We start from the raw sequence: 19,171 nt of genomic DNA, 5'->3' as shown, positions 1-19,171 counted from the left end.
CAGAGGAAATGGATTCGTCAGTCAAACAAAATACCAAAGCCAAAAAGGTCATAACACAAATTGTCCAAGAAATCTGGGACACCATACATAAAAAGGCCAAATCTAAGAATAATAGGTATAGAAGAAGGAGAAGAATACCAACTCAAAGGCACAGAAAATATATTCAGCAAGATCATGGAAGAAAACTTTCCCAACTTAAAGAAGGAAATACTTATGAAGATACAAGAAGCCTATAGAAAACCATACAGACTAGAACCCCAAAAAAAGTCCCCTCATCACATAACAATTAAACAAATAAACCTACAGAATAAAGAAAGAATATTAAGAGCAGCAAAGGAAAATGCCAAGTGACTTATAAAGGCAAAACTCATCAGAAAAACATCTGATTTCTCAATGGAGGCTTTGAAAGCCAGAAGGTCCTGGACATATGTAATGCAGACACTAAGAGACCATGGATGCCAGCCTAGATTAATATACCCAGCAAAACTTTCAATCATCATAGACAGAGTGAATAAGACATTTCAAGACAAAAGCATATTTAAACAACACCTATCCACAAATCCAGCCTTACAGAAAGCACTAGAAGGAAAATTCCAACCTAAGGAAGTCAGATGCACTCACAAAAACACAGGCAATAGATACCCCACAGCAGTAAACCCCAAAGAAGAGAAGTACACACACAATACCACGAAAAGATAACAGGAATGAACAACCACTGGTCATTAATATCCCTTAATATCAATGGACTTAATTCATGTATAAAAACACACAGGCTAGCAGAATGGATATGAAAGCAGGACCCATTTTTCTGCTGCATACAAGAAACACACCTCAAGTTCAAAGACAGACACTACCTCAGAGTAAAAGGCTGGGAAAAGTCTTTCCAATCAAATGGACTTAAGAAACAAGCTGGTGTAGCTATCATAATATCTAACAAAATAGACGTCAAACTAAAATCAATAAAACAGATAAAGAAGGACATTACATACTTATCACAGGAAAGATCCACCAAGATGAAGTTTCAATTCTGAACATTTATGCTGTAAACACAAGGGCACCCACATATGTAAAAGAAACATTACTAAAGCTTAAATCACATACAAACACCACACATTAAGCTGGGCAGTGGTGATGCACGCCTTTAATCCCAGCACTCAGGAGGCAGAGGCAGGTGGATCTCTGTGAGTTCAAGGCTAGCCTGGTCTACAAAGGGAGTTCCAGGAAAGGCGCAAAGCTACACAGAGAAACCCTGTCTCAAAAAACAAACAAACAAAAACAAACAAACAAAAAAAACCCACCACACATTAATAGTGGGAGACTTCAGCACCCCGCTTTCACCACTGGACAAAACTGCCAAATCAAAACTTAACAGAGAAATAAAGGACTTAACTGATGTTATGATTCAAATGGACTTAATCCATTCAACCAAGGAACTCAAACAGCTTATGAACACCTTCAGCAATGTAGCAGGATACAAGATTAGCTCAAAAAGTATCAGTAGCCCTCTTATATACAAAGGGCAAACAGGCTGAGAAAGAAATCACAGATACATCACCCTTTACAATAGCCACAAATGATACAAAATACCTTGGGGTAACTCTAACTAAACAAGCAAAGGACTTATATGACAAGAACTTTAAGTCCCTGAAAAAAGAAATTGAAGATGTCAGAAAATAGAAAAATCTCCCATGCTCATGGATAGGTAGGATTAACATAGTAAAAATGGAAATCTTACCAAAAGCAATCTACAGATTCAATGCAATCCCCATCAAAATAACAACACAATTCTTCACAGACCTGGAAAAAACAAAACTCAACTTCATATGAAAAAAAAAACCTAGGATAGCCAAAAGGATCCTGTACAATAAAACAACCTCTGGAAGTATCACAATCCCTGACTTCAAGCTCTACTATAGAGCTACAATAATAAAAACAGCTTGGTACTGGCATAAAAACCAACATGTGGACCAATGGAATCGAACTGAAGGCCCTGACATTAATCCGCACACCTATGAACATATGATTTTCGACAAAGAAGCCAAAACTGTACAATGGAAAAAAGAAAGCATCTTCAACAAATGGTGCTGGCATAACTAGATGTCAACATGTAGAAGACTGCAAATAGATCCATATCTGTCACCGTGCACAAAGCTTAGGTCTAAGTGGATCAAAGACCTCAACATAAATCCAGTTACACTGAACTTGATAGAAGAGAAAGTAGGAAGTAGTCTTGAAGGAATTGGCACCGGATATCACTTCCTAAATATAACACCAGTAGCACAGACACTGAGAGCAACAATTAATAAAGGTGACCTCTTGAAACTCAGAAGCATTTGTAGGGCAAAGGACATGGTCAATAGGACAAAATGACAGCCTACAGAATGGGAAAAGGTCTTCACCAACCCCACATCTGACAGAAGGCTGATATCCAGAATATATAAAGAACTTAAGAAATTAGACATCAAAATAACCAACAGTCCAATTAAAAAATGGGCTATAGAGCTAAACAGAGAATTCTCAACAGAGGAAACTCAAATGGCTGAAAGACATTTAAGGAATTGCTCAACATCCTTAATCAGTGAAATGCAAATCAAAGTAACTCTGAGATACCATCTTACACCTGTCACAATGGCTAAGATCAAAAACACTGAAGACAGCTTATGTTGGACAGGATGTGGAACAAGGGGAACACTCCTACATGGTTGGTGGGAATGCAAACTTGTACAACCACTTTGGAATTCAATATGGCACTTTCTTAGAAAATTGGAAATCAATCTCCCTCAAGACCCACCCATACCACTCTTGGGCATATACCCAAGGAATGTTCAATCTTACCACAAGGACACATGCCCCGCCTGCAGGGCTACAACAGGTTCTCGACCACCCTAAGAACAGAATGATAGGGACAGGAGATACAAGGAAATACACCAAGTCTAGATTCTGAGCAAGGTGCCACTTTATTTTTCTCCAGGAAGGTTTATATAGTTCCTGCAGGGTGGGGGGAGCAAGAAGCTGTCATCTACATAAGGTGGGGCAAGCTAACAGGATGTTTGTATAGGATGTTTACAGGGTGAAAGGGTCAAGGGCTCTGCCTCAATGTCCTGTTGCTAGGCAACCTGACTGTAAGATGATCTAGTTCCCTGTCTTATGGGGGTCTGTATTTTTCCATTAACTAGAGATTCTGTCCTTGTCCCTGACATCTCCCCCTTCTTAGTAATAAATCTAAGGGCCAACATAAACCAACTTCGAATGATCTAAAAGGAGGGCTCTGAAAGAGGCTTTGCATGGAGGATTACAGAGACCCTATCCCTCTAAAGGTTGTGAAAAAAGGTCTGAGAAGGAATGTCTCTCCAGACTCAAGCACCACAGGCATCCCCATAGTGTGGGAATCAATGGACTGTACAGTTTTTTGAGGGAGCGGAAATGGGTAAGCGCAAGGCTGCTACTGCACAACTGCTATGCAACAGGGCATATAATCCAGGCTCTCAGGATTTTGGGGTACCATGGTCCCCAGCCTGTGTAGTCCCAGCTGCACTCCAATCATGCCTTGAGTGAGCCTTTTTCCCACACACAGGTGCAGCCTCCCCTGAGTGAAGGGGTCTGTGTGGGGCATCTCTCATCAGGGGAAATTTCAACCCTGGAGTCCTGCATATCAAAGCAGTGGTAATGAACCTGGATCTGCCTGGCCAGCAGGTTTGTTATTTGGCTTCAGATGAAACGAGTGAGCCAGGAAAGTGCCCACGGCCCAAAGGCAAGGACCAGGAGCAGGCCTACAACAGGTCCTAGGAGGGAGGAAAGAAGGGTTAAGGGGAGTTGGAAAACCAATTCTAGAACCACCCAAGCTCTTGTTCTCCTTTTCTTTTTTTCTTTTTTTAGTCCTTTTCTAACCTACCATACTGTCCCTGACTACCCGGTGTGGTCTGTAAAGAAGCAACATTTCTCTTTGAGCCCAGTACAAAGGCCACCCTGTTGTAGAAAGAGGAGATCCAGGCCTCTCCTGTTCTGTAAAACTACCTCAGCTAGGGAGGAAAGGGATGACTTGAGGGCAGGAATTCCCTGTTCAAATTGGGCAATATCCTCGCCTATGGACAGTCGAAGTTCAGAGTAATGTTGGTTGGACAGGACCAGAGAGGCAATTCCTGTGCCTGCTCCCGTTGCTCCAACCCCCAGAAGGACTGCTAAGGTGATAGCAGTAACAGGCTCCCGTCAAGGCAGTTGTCTCAGCACAGCTTCTCTTTCTAGAGATCTAGGAATTGATCTGAGGAATAATAGGTTAGTCTAGGTGGAAGGGACCTAAGTGCCCTGAGTGGCATCTCTGGTGCTACCCTGTTTGCTGTGCTACCTGCCAGCCACAGGCTGTGTCAAGCTGGCCCAACATGGCTATGACCGCCTGTGACACCAAGGCCAGCAGGTCCGACAAGCCTTTCTGACACCTTGGATGAAAATTCAGCACTGCTCTTGGAAACATGACCCCTGCTGTCAGACTGGATTTGTGACAAGCAGTGTCACAGCCCAGAACATGATCGACTATGGGACTTGTATACTGTGTGAAAGGTCTCAAACACAGTTTGCTGTAAAGTTCCCACTGTCCCCACACAGGAACTCTGAGCAGAGTGATAACAGAGCTAAAGGGCTGGTGGGGGTTGCTGTGGGCGAGGACAACAGCCTGGAGGGCTTGCCGGAGGGACAGCATTTGAAACAGAAGAAGTTTCCTCAGGAGAGGGGCTATCTCTCCTGGGCAGATCAGGTATATTTACAGCTCTAACCAGGTGTTCCAGCAACTATCTGGGAACAGAGTGTATCTCTTTTATGGCACCATTAACAGGATTTAGTCTTTCTGTGATGATCAGCAATGGTGTTAATGTTGAATGTTCTCCTACCTCACATCATAAGAATCAGAAGGCTGTTGACCCTCTCAGACTCCCCCTCCCCCTGCCGGCCCCTGTGACTCTCTCCCCATGAATGAAGGAGCCAGCAGGCGCCAAGGTGGAAAGGCCCTCCCCTCCTCCCTCCAAGCCCCACAAGCTCCCCTCCCCCCAGTGCCACCAAGACCTGACCCTCCACAACAGCAAGCATCCGGCCCCACCAGCACTTTAGTTTTGGGAACTACTTCCAAGGCTGGTTCTGGCTCCCTTCATAAAGACAAACCATTGACAATATTTTTTACACTTTGAGATCTTTTACCACCACCCCCTCCAGACCGTCCTTACTCTGTTGGAGCAGAAACATAATGTCCTGCACACCAGTCGATTGCCCATCCAGAGACAAAATGTCCCCCATCCCCTCTAGTCACCCAGGGGACTCATGGTTGCCTCGGCAAATCCCCGAAAGCACCAGTAGCTACCCCAAGCCCTAGTTCCTGGCAGGCAGGGTTTGCGTTTTCAAAGGTCAAGTGTTTAACGAAGGTACTTTTGTTTTTGTCCAGCCCGAACAGTCTCTCAGTCGGGAGGGAATTTTGTCTGTGCTGCATTTGTATCATAGGGGGAGTTGCCGAGAACTTTCTTTAGTGTCCAAGTTTTTGAGGACGGCTGTTTAAGTGAAGTAGTGGGAGTGGAGAAGGAACAAAGAAATCTGTAACTGGTTGTGATCAATTAGTTGTCAACACAACTACCCTTGGATCAACCCTCTAGGGAGCCCTCCTCAGCAGGTAGAGGGGGGGCAAAAGGCTTCTTTGAAGATTTTTTTTCCTATATATTAATAACCTCTTGTATGTCAGGGGAATGTTTATAGACCCTAAGAATGTTATTAATAATCAACAAAGGCTTTAAGGTCTTTTTTTTTTTTTACCCTAGTTCCTTGTATCTTGAGGGGCTCATTTAGGCCAGAAATAAATAAACCTTGTGACGAAGTTGCCTGTCCCATGGCTCGTCACTTTCTTACCTGCATCGTCTCTGCTCTCCTCTGGGATCGCGTCCTGAACTGGGTGATTTTAGGGGGATCCAACAACTTCACCAAGGCCTTGGTCTTCCTCCAGGAGATGACGTTCCGAATCCTCAAGAGGTGGTTTCATCCACATTGGGCGCCAGTTTGCCACGCCTGCAGGGCTACAACAGGTTCTCGACCACCCTAAGAACAGAATGATAGGGACAGGAGATACAAGGAAATACACCAAGTCTAGATTCTGAGCAAGGTGCCACTTTATTTTTCTCCAGGAAGGTTTAAATAGTTCCTGCAGGGTGGGGGGAGCAAGAAGCTGTCATCTACATAAGGTGGGGCAAGCTAACAGGATGTTTGTATAGGATGTTTACAGGGTGAAAGGGTCAAGGGCTCTGCCTCAATGTCCTGTTGCTAGGCAACCTGACTGTAAGATGATCTAGTTCCCTGTCTTATGGGGGTCTGTATTTTTTCCACTAACTGGAGATTCTGTCCTTGTCCCTGACAGACACATTCTCAACTATGTTCATTATTTGTAATAGCCAGTGCCTGGAAACAACCTAGATGCCCTTCAACTGAAGAATGGATAAAGAAAATGTGGTACATATACTCAATGGAGTACTACTCAGCAGAGAAAAACAATGACATCATGAGATGTGCAGGCAAATGGATGGAACTAGAAAAAAATCATCCTGAGTGAGGAACCCAGACTCAGAAAGACAAACATGGTATGTACTCACTCATAAGTGGATACTAGATGTAAAAAAAGGATAACCAAGCAGCAACTCACAACTCCAGGGAGGCTACCTAGTAAGGAGGACCCTAAGAAAGACACAGGGATTGCCCAATGACAGAGAAATGGATGAGATCTACATGAGCAAACTGGACTTAGGGGAAGGGGTAATGGAGAGCAAGGGTCAGGGGAAAGAGAGCTTAGGGGAGCGGGAGGTCCCAGCTGGATCAGAAACAGAGTGGGAGAACAAGGAAAGAGATACCATGATAAATGAAGTCCCCATGGGAATAGGAAGAAGCAGAGTGCTAGAGAGGTCCCCAGAAATCCACAAAGATACCTCCACAATAGACTACTTGGAATAGTCAAGAGAAAGTCTGAGCTGACCTACACTGGTGATTGGATGGCCAAACCCTAACTGTCATGATAGAACTCTCATCCATGACTGATGGAAGCAGATGCAGAGATCCATGGCCAAGCCACAGGTGGAGCTCCAGGAGTCCAATCGACAAGAGAGAGGAGGGATTATATGAGCAAGAGATATTGAGACCATGATTGGAAAAAGCACAGGGACAAATAGCCAAACTAGTGGAAACACATGAACTGTGAACCAATAGCTGAGGATCAGGCTCTCTGGATAAGTGAAACAGTTGATTAGCTTGAACTATTTAGGAGACCCCCAGGCAGTAGGACCAGGACCTGTCCTTAGTGCATGAGCTGGCTCTTTGGAACCTAGGGCCTATGCTGAGACATTTTTCTCAGCCTTGGTGTAGGGAGGAGGAGACTGGAACTGACTCAACTGAATCTACCAGGCTGAGCTGAATCCCTAGGGGAGACCTTGCCTTGGAGGAGATGGGAATGTAGCGTGGATTGGGGGGGAAGCCTGGGGGTGGGAGGAGGGAGGATAGGAGAATCCACGGCTGATATATAAAATTAAATTAATTATAAAATAAAATTAAAAATATAAAATAAAAAATTTAAAAAGAGTCGGAAGGGAGAATCTCTGGTGTAGAGAATACAATAGAGGAAATAGATTCATCAGTCAATGAAAACACCAAAGCCAAAAAAGTCATAACACAAAATGTCCAAGAAATCTGGGACAACATGAAAAGGCCAAACCTAATAATAATAGAGATATAATAAGGAGAAGAATACCAACTCAAATGCACAAAAAGTATATTCAACAAAATCATGGAAGAAAATATTACCGACTTCAAGAAGGACATACCTATCAAGATACAAGAAGCTTATAGAACACCAAATAGACTAGACCCCCAAAAATCCCCTCGCCACGTAATAATTTAACCACTAAGCCTACAGAATAAAGAAAGAATATTAAGAGCAGCAAAGGAAAAGGGGGAAGTGAGTTATAAAGGCAGTCACATCAGAATAACACCCGACTTCTCAATTAAGAGACCACGGACGCCAGCCTAGATTAATATACCCAGCAAAATTTCAATCATCATAGACAGAGTGAATAAGACATTTCAAGACAAAAGCAGATTTAAAGAATACCTATCCACAATCTAGCCCTACAGAAAACACTAGAAGGAAAACTACAACCTAAGAAAGTCAGATGCACCCACAAAAACACAAGCAATAGATAACACCACAGAAGTAAATCCCAAAGAAGCAAATACATACACACACACACACACACACACACACACACACACACACACACACACACACACACACACTACCACCAAAGGTAAGAGGAATTAACATTGATCATTAATATCCCTTAATATCAGTGGACTCAATTCGCTTATAAAAAAGACACAGGCTAATAGAATGGACACAAATTCAGAATCCATCCTTCTGCTGCATACAAGAAACACACTTCAACTTCAAAGACAAACACTACATCAGAGTAAAAGGCTGGGAAAACCATTTCCAATCAAATGGACTTAAAAAGCAAGCTGGTGTAGCTATCCTAAATATAACAAAATAGACTTCAAATTAAAATCAATCAAAACCTTCCTTTTCAAATGTGACCACGCTCTGTGATGTGGGCTGAGCTGTTTTTTGACAGTCAATTGCGGTTAATATGAGTGGTTGTGATTCTCTTAGCACATCTAGGACTTGGACTTCACCATCAATGGTTAAGTGTGTTTTACCAGTTACAGTCACAAGATGGCAGCACAGCCTCACTAGTGTTTTCCAGTGAGCAAATCAGATGGATGAGATTTTATCCAGTGACTGATGGGGACAGATGCAGAGACCCATGGCCAAAGAGTGGGCCAAGCTAGGGGAGTCCTGCTGAGAGAGAGGAGGGATTGTTGGAACCAGGTGGGGTCAGGGGCATCGCAGGAAAACCCACAGAAATGGCTAGCCTGGCTCATGGGAGTCTGAGTGAACAAGCAGGGAGCCTGCAGGGGACTGACTTCTGCATATATGTGACAATTGTACAGCTTGGTCTGTCCCTGGGAATAGGAGCAGGGCCTGTCCCTGATGCTTTGGCTGACTCTTGGGAACTTATTCTTCATGCTGGACTACTTTGCCCAGCCTGAATACAGGAGGAGGTGCTGCATCTTATGGCATCTTGATATGCCATGTTTTGTTGATACTCATGGGAGGCCTACCCCTTTCTGAGTGAATATGTAGGAGGGTGGATTGAGAGGGCAGACAGAGGCGAGGTGAGAGGTGGGGATGGGAAGAGAGGAGGGAGGAGAGGCCATGGTCAGGATGTAAAATAAATAAATAAACTTTTAAAAAGTGTAGACTGGGTGACTAGGTCAATTGCCCCCCACTGAGTCCCATTTTCAGTGAATGTGAAACACTCACATTTAGAATTGGAAGACACTTTAGAGAAGAACTTGTCAAACTTTAATGTACTTACAAACCACACAATAACCACACAAGGTTACTGTTTCAATACAGATTCTGATATTTCTGTAAGACCTGAAAGCCTCCAGCCCCCTCCCTCTCCTTCCTTCCACCTCCCTCCCTACTCCTCCTTTCCCTCCTTCTGTCCCCTCTCTTTCTTTCCCTCCCCACCCCTCCTCCTTCCCTCTACCTCCCAGCATTCCTGGTCTCTTTGCTGCTCTGCCCTCCCCTTCCTCCCCTCCCTCCTTCATTTACTCCTCCCTCTATTTTATTCTCCCTCCCCCTCTCCCTCCTTCCCAACATGCCTGTTCTCTTTGCTGCTCTGGTCTTGCTGTGTTGCCTAGGCTGACCCTGGACACACACACACACACACACACACACACACACACACACACACACACACACACTGCTGCCAAGACCTGGTAATGCATCACTGCTGGTTGATGGACCTCACTTCAGTAACCAGGGTTTAGAATCACTTTAGAGATGAATTTTCATTGCACCTGCTTTGATTGATGGATGAAGTGAGAATGAAGTCTGGAGGGACAATCTAACTTGTCTGGTGTAGTTGTGACTTCATCATACAGCTTTCTCTTTTCTTTTGATCCTTCTCTATGTAATACATCTTGATCACAGTGTCCCCTCCCTCCAATCCTCCCAGTCCCTCTCTCATATATCCCTTCTCCCCCAGGTCCATTTCTGTTTCTCTTCAGAAAAGAGCAGGACCCCCCCCCCCAGGGATATCAACCAAATACATCATAACAAGTTACAGTAAGACTAGACACAAACCCTCATATCAGGGCTGGGTGAGGAAACCCAGTAGGAGGAAACAGTCCCAAGGGCAGGTGATAGAATCAGTTACACACCATTCCCACTGTCAGGAGACTCACAAAAACCAAGCCAACAGCCATAACATGTATGCTGAGACCTAGTGCAGCTCCATGTTGGTGAGGATGTGGAGCAAGGGGAATACTCCTCCATTGCTAGAGGGAGTGCAAACTTGTAAAGCCACTATGGAAACCAATATGGCAGTTCCTCAGAAAATTGGGAATAGATCTAACTGAAGACTCAGCTATACCACTCTCAGTCACAAACCCAAAGGATGCCTCATCCTACCACAGGACACTTGCTCAACTATGTTCATTGCAGCTTTATTCACAATAGCCAGAAATTGGAAACAACCTAGATGTCCCTCAACCAAAGAATGGATAAAGAAAATGTGGTACGTTGAAACAATTGAATATTGCTCAGCTGTTAAAAAAATGACATCATGGTTTGGCCACTCCCACAAGTTCTGCTCCTCCATTGACCCCACACATCTTGCAGGCTGGTAGACTGTAGGTTGAAGTTTTTGTGGCTGGGTTGATGTCCCAGTCCCACAACTGGAAGTTTCCTGGCTACAGAAGATGGCCAGTTCAGGTTCTGAATCCTTCATTACTAGGAGTCCTCACTAGGGTCACACTTGTAGAATCCTGGGAGTTTCCACTCCCCTAGGTTTCCACATCACCCCTCAAATGCCCTCCAGTTTCAGTCATCTCTTCCTGTACTCTCTCCTCCAACATGATCCCTCCTGTTCCCATTCCTGCCTAACCCCAGTCCCACAAAATATACTTCCCCTTCCCAGGGATATCTATGTGTCCCCATTAGAGCCCTCCTAGTTACTTAGCCTTTCTGTGTCTCTGTGTTGTATCATGATTATCATACATTTAACTAATATGCATTTATGAGAGAGTATATACCATAGGCGTGAGGACCAGAAACTAGAAGCATTTGGCTGGTTAGCATTTTGATCTGGTTAAGCATTTGGCTGGTTAAGCATTCAGGCTTCTAGCAGCAGGTCAGCTGAGACCCATTCTGGATGAGGACTCAGAGGCCTCCAGTCTGAGGAAACAAGACCAACTGAGGATCCGGTGAGGTGAGGGAGCTGTGGCTTGTTCTAGCTCTCTGATCTTCCAGTTCACCCTGATAACTGGCCTCAGGTTTGATTTTATTAATAAGACTCTTTAAGATTCATGCTACATACCATGTTTGTCTTTCTGGGTCTGGGTTACCTCACTCAGGCTGATTTTTTTTCTAATTCTGTCCATTTGCTTACAAAGAGTATGATTTTGTTTTTAGCTGAGTAATACTCTGTTATGCAAATGTACCATATTTATCCATTCTTTGTTGAGGGACTTCTAGGTTGTTTCCAGTTCCTGGCTTATGTTACTGACTTAGCCATTCTGACAAGTATAAGACAGAATCTCAAAGTAGTTTTGATTACATTTCCCTGATAGCTAAGAATGTTCAACATTTCTTTAAGTGTTTATTGGCCATATGAGATCCCTCTACTGAGAATTCTCTGTTTAGATATGTACCCCCCATTTGTTTATTGGATTTTTTGTTGATGTATGGTTTCTTGAGTTCTTTATATATTTTGGATATTAGTCCTCTATCTGATATGGAGCTGGTGAACATCTTTTCCCATTTTGTAGGCTGAAGTTTTGTCTTGTTGATGGTGCCCTCTGCCTTAAAGAAGCTTTTCAGTTGTATGAGGTCCCGTTTTTTAGTTGTTGATCTTAATGCCTGTGCTAACAATGTTCCATGCAGGATGTTGTCTCCTGTGTCTGTGAATTCAAGGCTATTTCCCACTTTCTTGTCTATCAGATTCAGTACATCTAGTTTTATGTTTCTTTTTGTTTGGTTTTTCAAGACAGGGTTTTTTTGTGTGTTTTCCCTGGCTGTCCTGGAACTCTCTCTGTAGATAAGACACTTCTCCTCGGCCTCTGTCACCACAAGACAAATGAGTCATTGGAACATTTCTCCCATGGTCACAGTTTTGGGACTGGCTCTCCCACACCTGGGCTAACAGTAGTTTGTTTGTTTGTTTGCTTTTGGTTTTTCAAGACAGGATTTCTCTTTCCTGGAACTAACTCTGTAGACCAGGCTGGTCTTGAACTCACAGAAATCCACCTGCCTCTGCCTCCTGAGTGCTGGGACCAAAGTTGTGTGCCACTGTAGGAGCCCACAACTGACTTAGTTTATTCTGAGTCTATAGAGTTCAGGCTTATTTGCTCCAAGGCTGTGAGAAAATCCTGATTAGCCCACTAGAAGGAACATACTATCTAGCTAGATGCAGGCTGCTGATGCCAGCTAGAGATACATTGAGATAGAAAATGATACTGCCAGCTCCTTGACGCAAAGCAAGATAGATACTGGTTGAGTGCCTGCACTGTGCAATGTTCTATCTCTGTCCTTCAAAACTGTATATAAGATGGCTATGAAATAAACTCGGAGCTGTTCCAAACTGACTGGCAGACCGCTCAACTCTTTTCTGTCTTCTTCATGCATGCCTCTACTGAGCTGCCCAGCTGACTGTCGGCAGGCTCCAACATGCCACCACTGCCCGGCTCTTCTATTTTATTTTATTTAAAAATTTTAAATTTGGGTAAGGATGGCCTTACTGCTGCAGAAGGTCTTTGAGTCCCTCTGAAACAATTCAGGGTCACGGTCCTTTGGAGAGATGATATGTCAGGTCAATAGAACAGTCCAGATACAGTAATTTACTGGGGCCGAGGCTGTGTTTGTGTTTTTCCTCAAGGTGCTGCCCAATGACCCTTTGCAATGAAAATATGAAAGTAGATTTGTGTGGACAAAGGGACAAATGAGTATATAGTGTGATTTGGTGGGTCCCACTAGAACTTTCTGACAGAGTCTATGCTGAGGGTGCTGTGGTTCAGGGACAGCTTCATCCTGTATGTGAACCCCAGACTCTGGCCATGGAAGAGCCAACAGCTGGAGCTATCAGGGTCCTTTGAGAAGCTATCAGGAGCACGTAGTCCAGTTCTTTGACCTTGGTGTTGGTGACTTGGATGAAGGACAGAGTCACTGGCTCTGTGGATAAACAGTGGAGGGGACCAGCTGAGAGTCCTTCACCCTCAGATCTCAGTCAGCTCCCACAGGTCACAAAATGGCATGGCTCTCTGCAAGAGCACATGTTTGGATTCAAGACAGGGTGTGTAAGAGAGAGCTGAATCTTCCTCCTCCCCAGATCTCCCACAGTGACCCCTGATTCAGGGTATTTGTGTAGATGTCATAATGGGCTTCACTTCAAACCACATGTCCAGATATCTCATGTAGGTGGTGTGTATATCCAATAGATTTTTGTGCAAATTCTTGCTCACACTTTCTGTGAGTGTGAACTTCAGATCCCTCCATGATGAAATAGCTTTCTGTATCTTTTTAACTAAATAATTTGTGGGCCATTCCTGACAGGTGTTTGATGTTGATCGACATGAATCAGGGAACCCTATAAAAAGGCTGAGTCTACAAAATAATCTAGATGACTGATGGTCACCTAAAAGGTCTCCATTTGGGGAGGCTGGAGATATGACTGTGAACAGATAGCTTGAACCACCCAAGGGCTGTGTGACCCTGACTCAGTGACTGTTTCCTGTCTCAGTTTCCCTGTAATAGGACACATGGTAAATGATCATTGCCATGCCTGCAAGTTAACCTGAAATGTGAACAACAACCTTATCTTCCACCAAGCAGTGTCTATTAGTGTTTGCCTGCAAGAAATAATCCCAGAGGACAAGGAGCTGCCTTTTCTATACTTACACCCCTGCTATCACTTATGGCTCTTGACCTCCCTAGGAGGTCTCAGAACCATTGATTAGCTGGCTTATTGCCTTTCCTACCTCTTCACCTATGCTGAGCACACTGTGTCTCAGGAGGAGATATCCAGGTGACCTACCTCAGACATGGCTCTCAGAGGCTGACTGTCAGCAGGCTCCCAGTCTACAATCCATCATTGTCCCCTGTCAGCTCCAACAGGAGATCAAATTCCAACCCAGTCTACAAGCTTCCCAGGATTACTGGTCCAGTCTGGTATGGAGTTCTTGAACAAATCTTCAGGTGCTCATCTCTCTGTGAGACTCTCATGGTTTCCTCAGCCAGGCCCTGCCTGAGTCCTGAAGGGTCTTTCTCAAGGCCATGTTCATGGTGAGCATCTAAGACTCTGTCTGATGTGCCTGGGCTCAGTTACCTCAAACTCTCTTCTCAGATCCAAGTGAGGCATCCTGATTTATTGCTGTTTGTTCCACACATTAACGTGTGTCCTTTACTGAATGCTTAAACCACAATGTGGGGACCATAACACAGAGTCATCCAGGGCTGACAACCCTATGTGTGAAGTAGGATTAACTCCACCCACGACCCAGAGCGCTGGAGTCCATGTCCAGTGGGCTTCTGTGCCACAGGACGGAGGTGTGAAGTCGGTGAAGAATGAAAAGTAGGACCACTGTTTGCCTTTCAAAGTGATGGTCCCAACTACCTCAGGCCGTCTTTATTATACAAGTTCTAATGTATTCAAGCATGAGCAATTTCTAATCATTTCTCTTTAATCATTTCCCAAGAATCATTCACATTCATTCATTTTAGTTCTCTTCTTAATCCTACTCCCTTGACGTCACTGACCTTTTCCCCCTATCATTATAGTGCAAGCCAAATGATTAGATCTCCTTCATAGTGTGCCCTAGCCAGCAACAAACACGCTGATACAAAGTAAGGGATTTAAGCCCTGTGATTACTTCTTAACAATATGATACTTTCATATTGTTGTAATCTCCTGAGTGTATTGTTACGTCTAGGATATTATGTTCAGGTGTTTGCCAATTTCTAAGTAATCTGTATATACCTTTCATGTGGACTACAGTTATAATCCTATTCTTTATAAGTCCTCAAAAGAGGAATGATTAATATCTAACTCTTTAACTGCTGGGACTAAATATCTATTCTTCCTGGTAATTTCTGCATGTGCTCTTCTTTTAAGGGAACTGGGAGTTTTAGATACCTTTACTGATTTTTTGACATTAGAAAAATATCTGAGTTTTCATGTCCTGGCGCCAGAGATATGTCTGACCTTGCATGTTCTCTATCTTTTCATCATATGTTCCTAAAAGATTTTAAGGTCACCTTTAAGAAACCGTTTTTAAAGTTCTTAAGTTCTTTGGAGTATGTTTATCCCTTTCTGGAGTTGAATAAGCAAAACACATTGAACTTAGTGAGTTCCTCCTGTTCACTCAGAATGACTCCAAAGGCATCCAGAGGCCACCAGAGACAATCTTTCTGTAACAGATCAGCTTTGTTTCCAGAAATCACAGGCAAAATCACAATTAACAAAGCAAAACTAAGATATACTACAAGAAGAATCATAGCTCAAAGTTAGAGGCCTGAAGCCCATGAGCTCCCTAGGATCAGCACAGAGGAATGCAGTATTGTTTCTATGGGTCTTTCCAAATGGATGGGATTCTCTAAAGTGCCTTGCCTTCTAAAGAGCTCCACTTGAAAAACATTTATGTGCCTTTCCCAGGGGTGACAGCGTGGCTTCGGCCACCAGAGATTACAGAGATTATTACTTAGGGTGAACCTTAAATTGCACAGATACTTTCTTTTCATCAAAGTTTTCCATAGTCACACGAAGCAAATAGACTCCTGCATCTTTCTGAGTAACATTCTGGAAGAACAAGGATCCTTTGGGGTATAGTGTCTCTCTGCCACTGTATACAGGCCCTCGTTCTAGTTTACGTCTGGGTATTACCAGTCGCGCAATTTCATTCCTCTGATCAACATTTTTCCCCTTGTACCAGTGAAAGAATGGGGCTGTTGCTGGCAGATTGTGGACAAGTAGAAGGACATTGTCCCCTTCAGCAACGTGTGATGGAACTGCTTCCACAGTGACTTGGTCAGTGTTGGGGGAGGTCCTGTAGGTTACAAGTGAGGCTAAGAGAGAAGAGAGAAAAGTCTATCAAAAGACTGTCAGCAGGCTCCCAGTCTACAATCCATCATCGTCCCCCATCTGCTCCAACAGCAGGTCAAATTCAAACCCAGTCTACAACCTTCCCAGGATTCCTGGTCCAGTCTGGCATGGAGTTCTTGAACAAATCTTCAGGTGCTCATCTCTCTGTGAGACTCTCATGGTTTCCTCAGCCAGGCCCTGCTTGAGTCCTGAAGGGTCTTTCTCAAGGCCATGGTCATGATGAGCAGCTAAGACCCTGGTCAGAGTCTGACATGCCTGGGCTCAGTTACCTCACCCCCTCTTCTCTGCGGGTGGATTCAAGTGAGGCATCCTGATTTATTGCTGCTTTTTTCCACATTTTAGTGTGTGTCCTTTACTGAATGCTTGATCCACCATATGGGGACCTTAACACAGAGTCATCTAGGACTGACATTCCTATGTGTGAAGGAGGCTTAGCTCCACTCAGGACCCAGAAGTTACAGAGAATTGCTTACCCTCTACATGAAACTGCACAGATGCCTTCTCTTCATCAAAGTTTTCCATAGTCACACGTAGCAAATAGACTCCTGCATCTTTTTGAGTGACATTCAGGAAGAGCAAGGATCCATTGGGGAATATTATCTCTCTGCCGCTGTACACAGTCCCCGGTTCTATTTTACCTCTGGATATTACCAGTCGCGCAATTTCATTCCTCTGATCAACATTTTTCCCCTTGTACCAGTGAAAAAATGGGGCTGTCGCTGGCAGATTGTGGACAAGTAGAAGGACATTGTCCCCTTCAGCAACGTGTGATGGAACTGCTTCCACAGTGACTTGGGCAGTGGTGGGAGAGGTCCAGTAGGTTACAAGTGAGGCTAAGAGGGAAGGGAGAAAAGTCTTTCAATATTAGGACTTTCCACTTGGTAGAAATTTGAACGCTGAGTGCCTTCAACTCTCAGCCTTGGTGTGTGTGTCCTATTGGGGCGAGGTCAGCAGCATCATCCCCATTCATCAGTACCCATAAATCTTAGAATGTATGAGACTGTCTTCTTGGTGTCTACACAGCTGACCCCTCACTGCCCTCAGATCCCTGCTCACACTCAGAATCTATGGTGAGTGTAGCATGTCTTGTCTGACCTCCTCCTCTAAAGACTCTGTGCCTTCATTTTCTGACCTTTCCCTGCTCTGTTTCCTCTGAAGTGCTTGTCAGCCCCTGAGCCCACCTTCTAGATGTCCTTGCTGCTCTGTCTTCCTGCCCAGTAGTAGGAGGGCTTTTGAAGAGGACTTGTTCTTTTTGGTTTGCATCTCTCTACCAAAAACAGGTTCAGATACCTGTGAGCAAATGAGTTCCCCAGAGCCTGGGTTTTTGCAAATATCTCTGGTCCTATGCGATTACGCTGTTGTTTACTGGCCTCAGTTTGAGTTTTACTTGGAGAGGCACTCTGACAGAGTTGTGAACGTCAGTCTTCAGGATACAGTGGCCAGTGCTGATATACTTAAAATGAGAAATAACTGAGCTTTTCCTCCCCACACACCAATTTCTATCCACCAACAGCTTCCTGTTGCTCTCAGATTTTAAGATGTCACTTCTCAGGCTACTTCACTCTCCCAGAAGACCCCATCCAGTCTCTGAGCTCCCCAACTCTCTATTCCCCAGGAATGTCTCCTCACCTGTGAGCAGGAGTCCCCTCCAGAAGACCTGTGCTTTGTGGAGAGGGGCTGAGGTGAGCTCCATAGTCTCGGCTGTGGCCTAGGCTCTTGTTCTGGAGAGGAGGTTTGTCTCTCAGGCTGCTGCCAAACTGGGCTCCTCTGGTGTCTGCTCTGCTTTTAGGAGGAGGGCACTTCCTGGAGTCAAATGGGCTGGAGGTGGAGTTTGTATATGCACATTGGTCTGTTCTGTGAGTGCTGCCTCCCATCTTTCTATTCCTTTCTGGTTCAGTGTTCTGGAACATACTTTGAGCCTCAAGACTGAGAAATGTCTGTACCCCAAGAGAACAAGAGACCACTCCAAAGTTTTGTCCCTGAACTTCCTATAGACAAGAGTGTATTTCCTTGTGACACACACAAAAAAAAACAGCAGAGCCCAGTCTGCCCTGTGATGTCAATGCTCAGGGAAGGTGGGATTTACTCCTGGCATGGAGTGGCAGTCTTCTCTAGGCACTGAGTGATGGCTGGGGAGGGCCCAGATCCATCATCACTGGTGTTACCAGTCAGGTGTCTGTCAAGGGATACACTTTATCTCAATGGTTCATATTCTGGTGTGCAGGAGGAGGTGAGCTGTGTGTCCTAGGAAGAGGACCCTGTGCTCCAGCTTCTTACGGAGGGCACCAGGGAGACCCGTCCACCCCCAGTTTCCTGTGCTGGCTGAATGTGATTCAGGTCTGCCCATGCCCTCCCTCACCTTTCTAGGATGCCTTTGCTCTCCCAGGTGATTGCCCTGTAATCTCCCTCTTTCCTCATGGATAATGATCGGAGGGAGGGGACTACATAGGGTCTCCTTGCAGAATATGGTCTCGGAGACACAGGAAATGATTATGTGAGGGAGCTCCAAGTCTGTTGGAACTGGGTGGAAACAAAGCTGCAAGGCAGGTTCACACCTTAGGGAGTTTTCCCTGTAGAATATGTGGTTTATTGTTTCCCCCTAGTGTTCATGAGGAGACCTGCAGCTCATGTTTAGGCTGCCTAAAGGATGGTAGCCAAGTTCCAAAGGCTGTAATGAAGCTGAGGACCAAGTTTCCCAGGAAGGTCCCAGTGTGCAGCTGCCTTTGAGTATCTAGGTAGATTTTTGCTGGAGACTAGAATAGCTGAAGTGAGACTCATTGCCATTTTGATCTGCAGTTCCATGAAGACTGATGATGTTGATCCCCCATTCCCATGTGTTTATTAGCTTTTTGTAAATCTTGTTCAGGGCAGGAATATCCAAGTCCTTTACTCACTCTAAAATAGTTTTATTCTGACTTTAAATTTTAAAGCAAAGTACA

General features: G+C 44.5%; 1 pseudogene; it reads right to left on the bottom strand.

Annotated features, from left to right (window-relative positions):
* Positions 1-17,925, bottom strand: part of LOC128124081 (carcinoembryonic antigen-related cell adhesion molecule 1-like) — a 69,918-nt pseudogene extending 51,993 nt beyond the window's left edge.
* Positions 17,926-19,171: the final 1,246 nt, after the last annotated feature.

Source organism: Peromyscus californicus, unplaced genomic scaffold (assembly GCF_007827085.1).
Source record: "Peromyscus californicus insignis strain IS unplaced genomic scaffold, ASM782708v3 Scaffold_4__1_contigs__length_199733344, whole genome shotgun sequence".
Lineage (NCBI taxonomy): Eukaryota > Metazoa > Chordata > Mammalia > Rodentia > Cricetidae > Peromyscus > Peromyscus californicus.
This window is presented reverse-complemented; position numbering and strand designations above follow the sequence as displayed.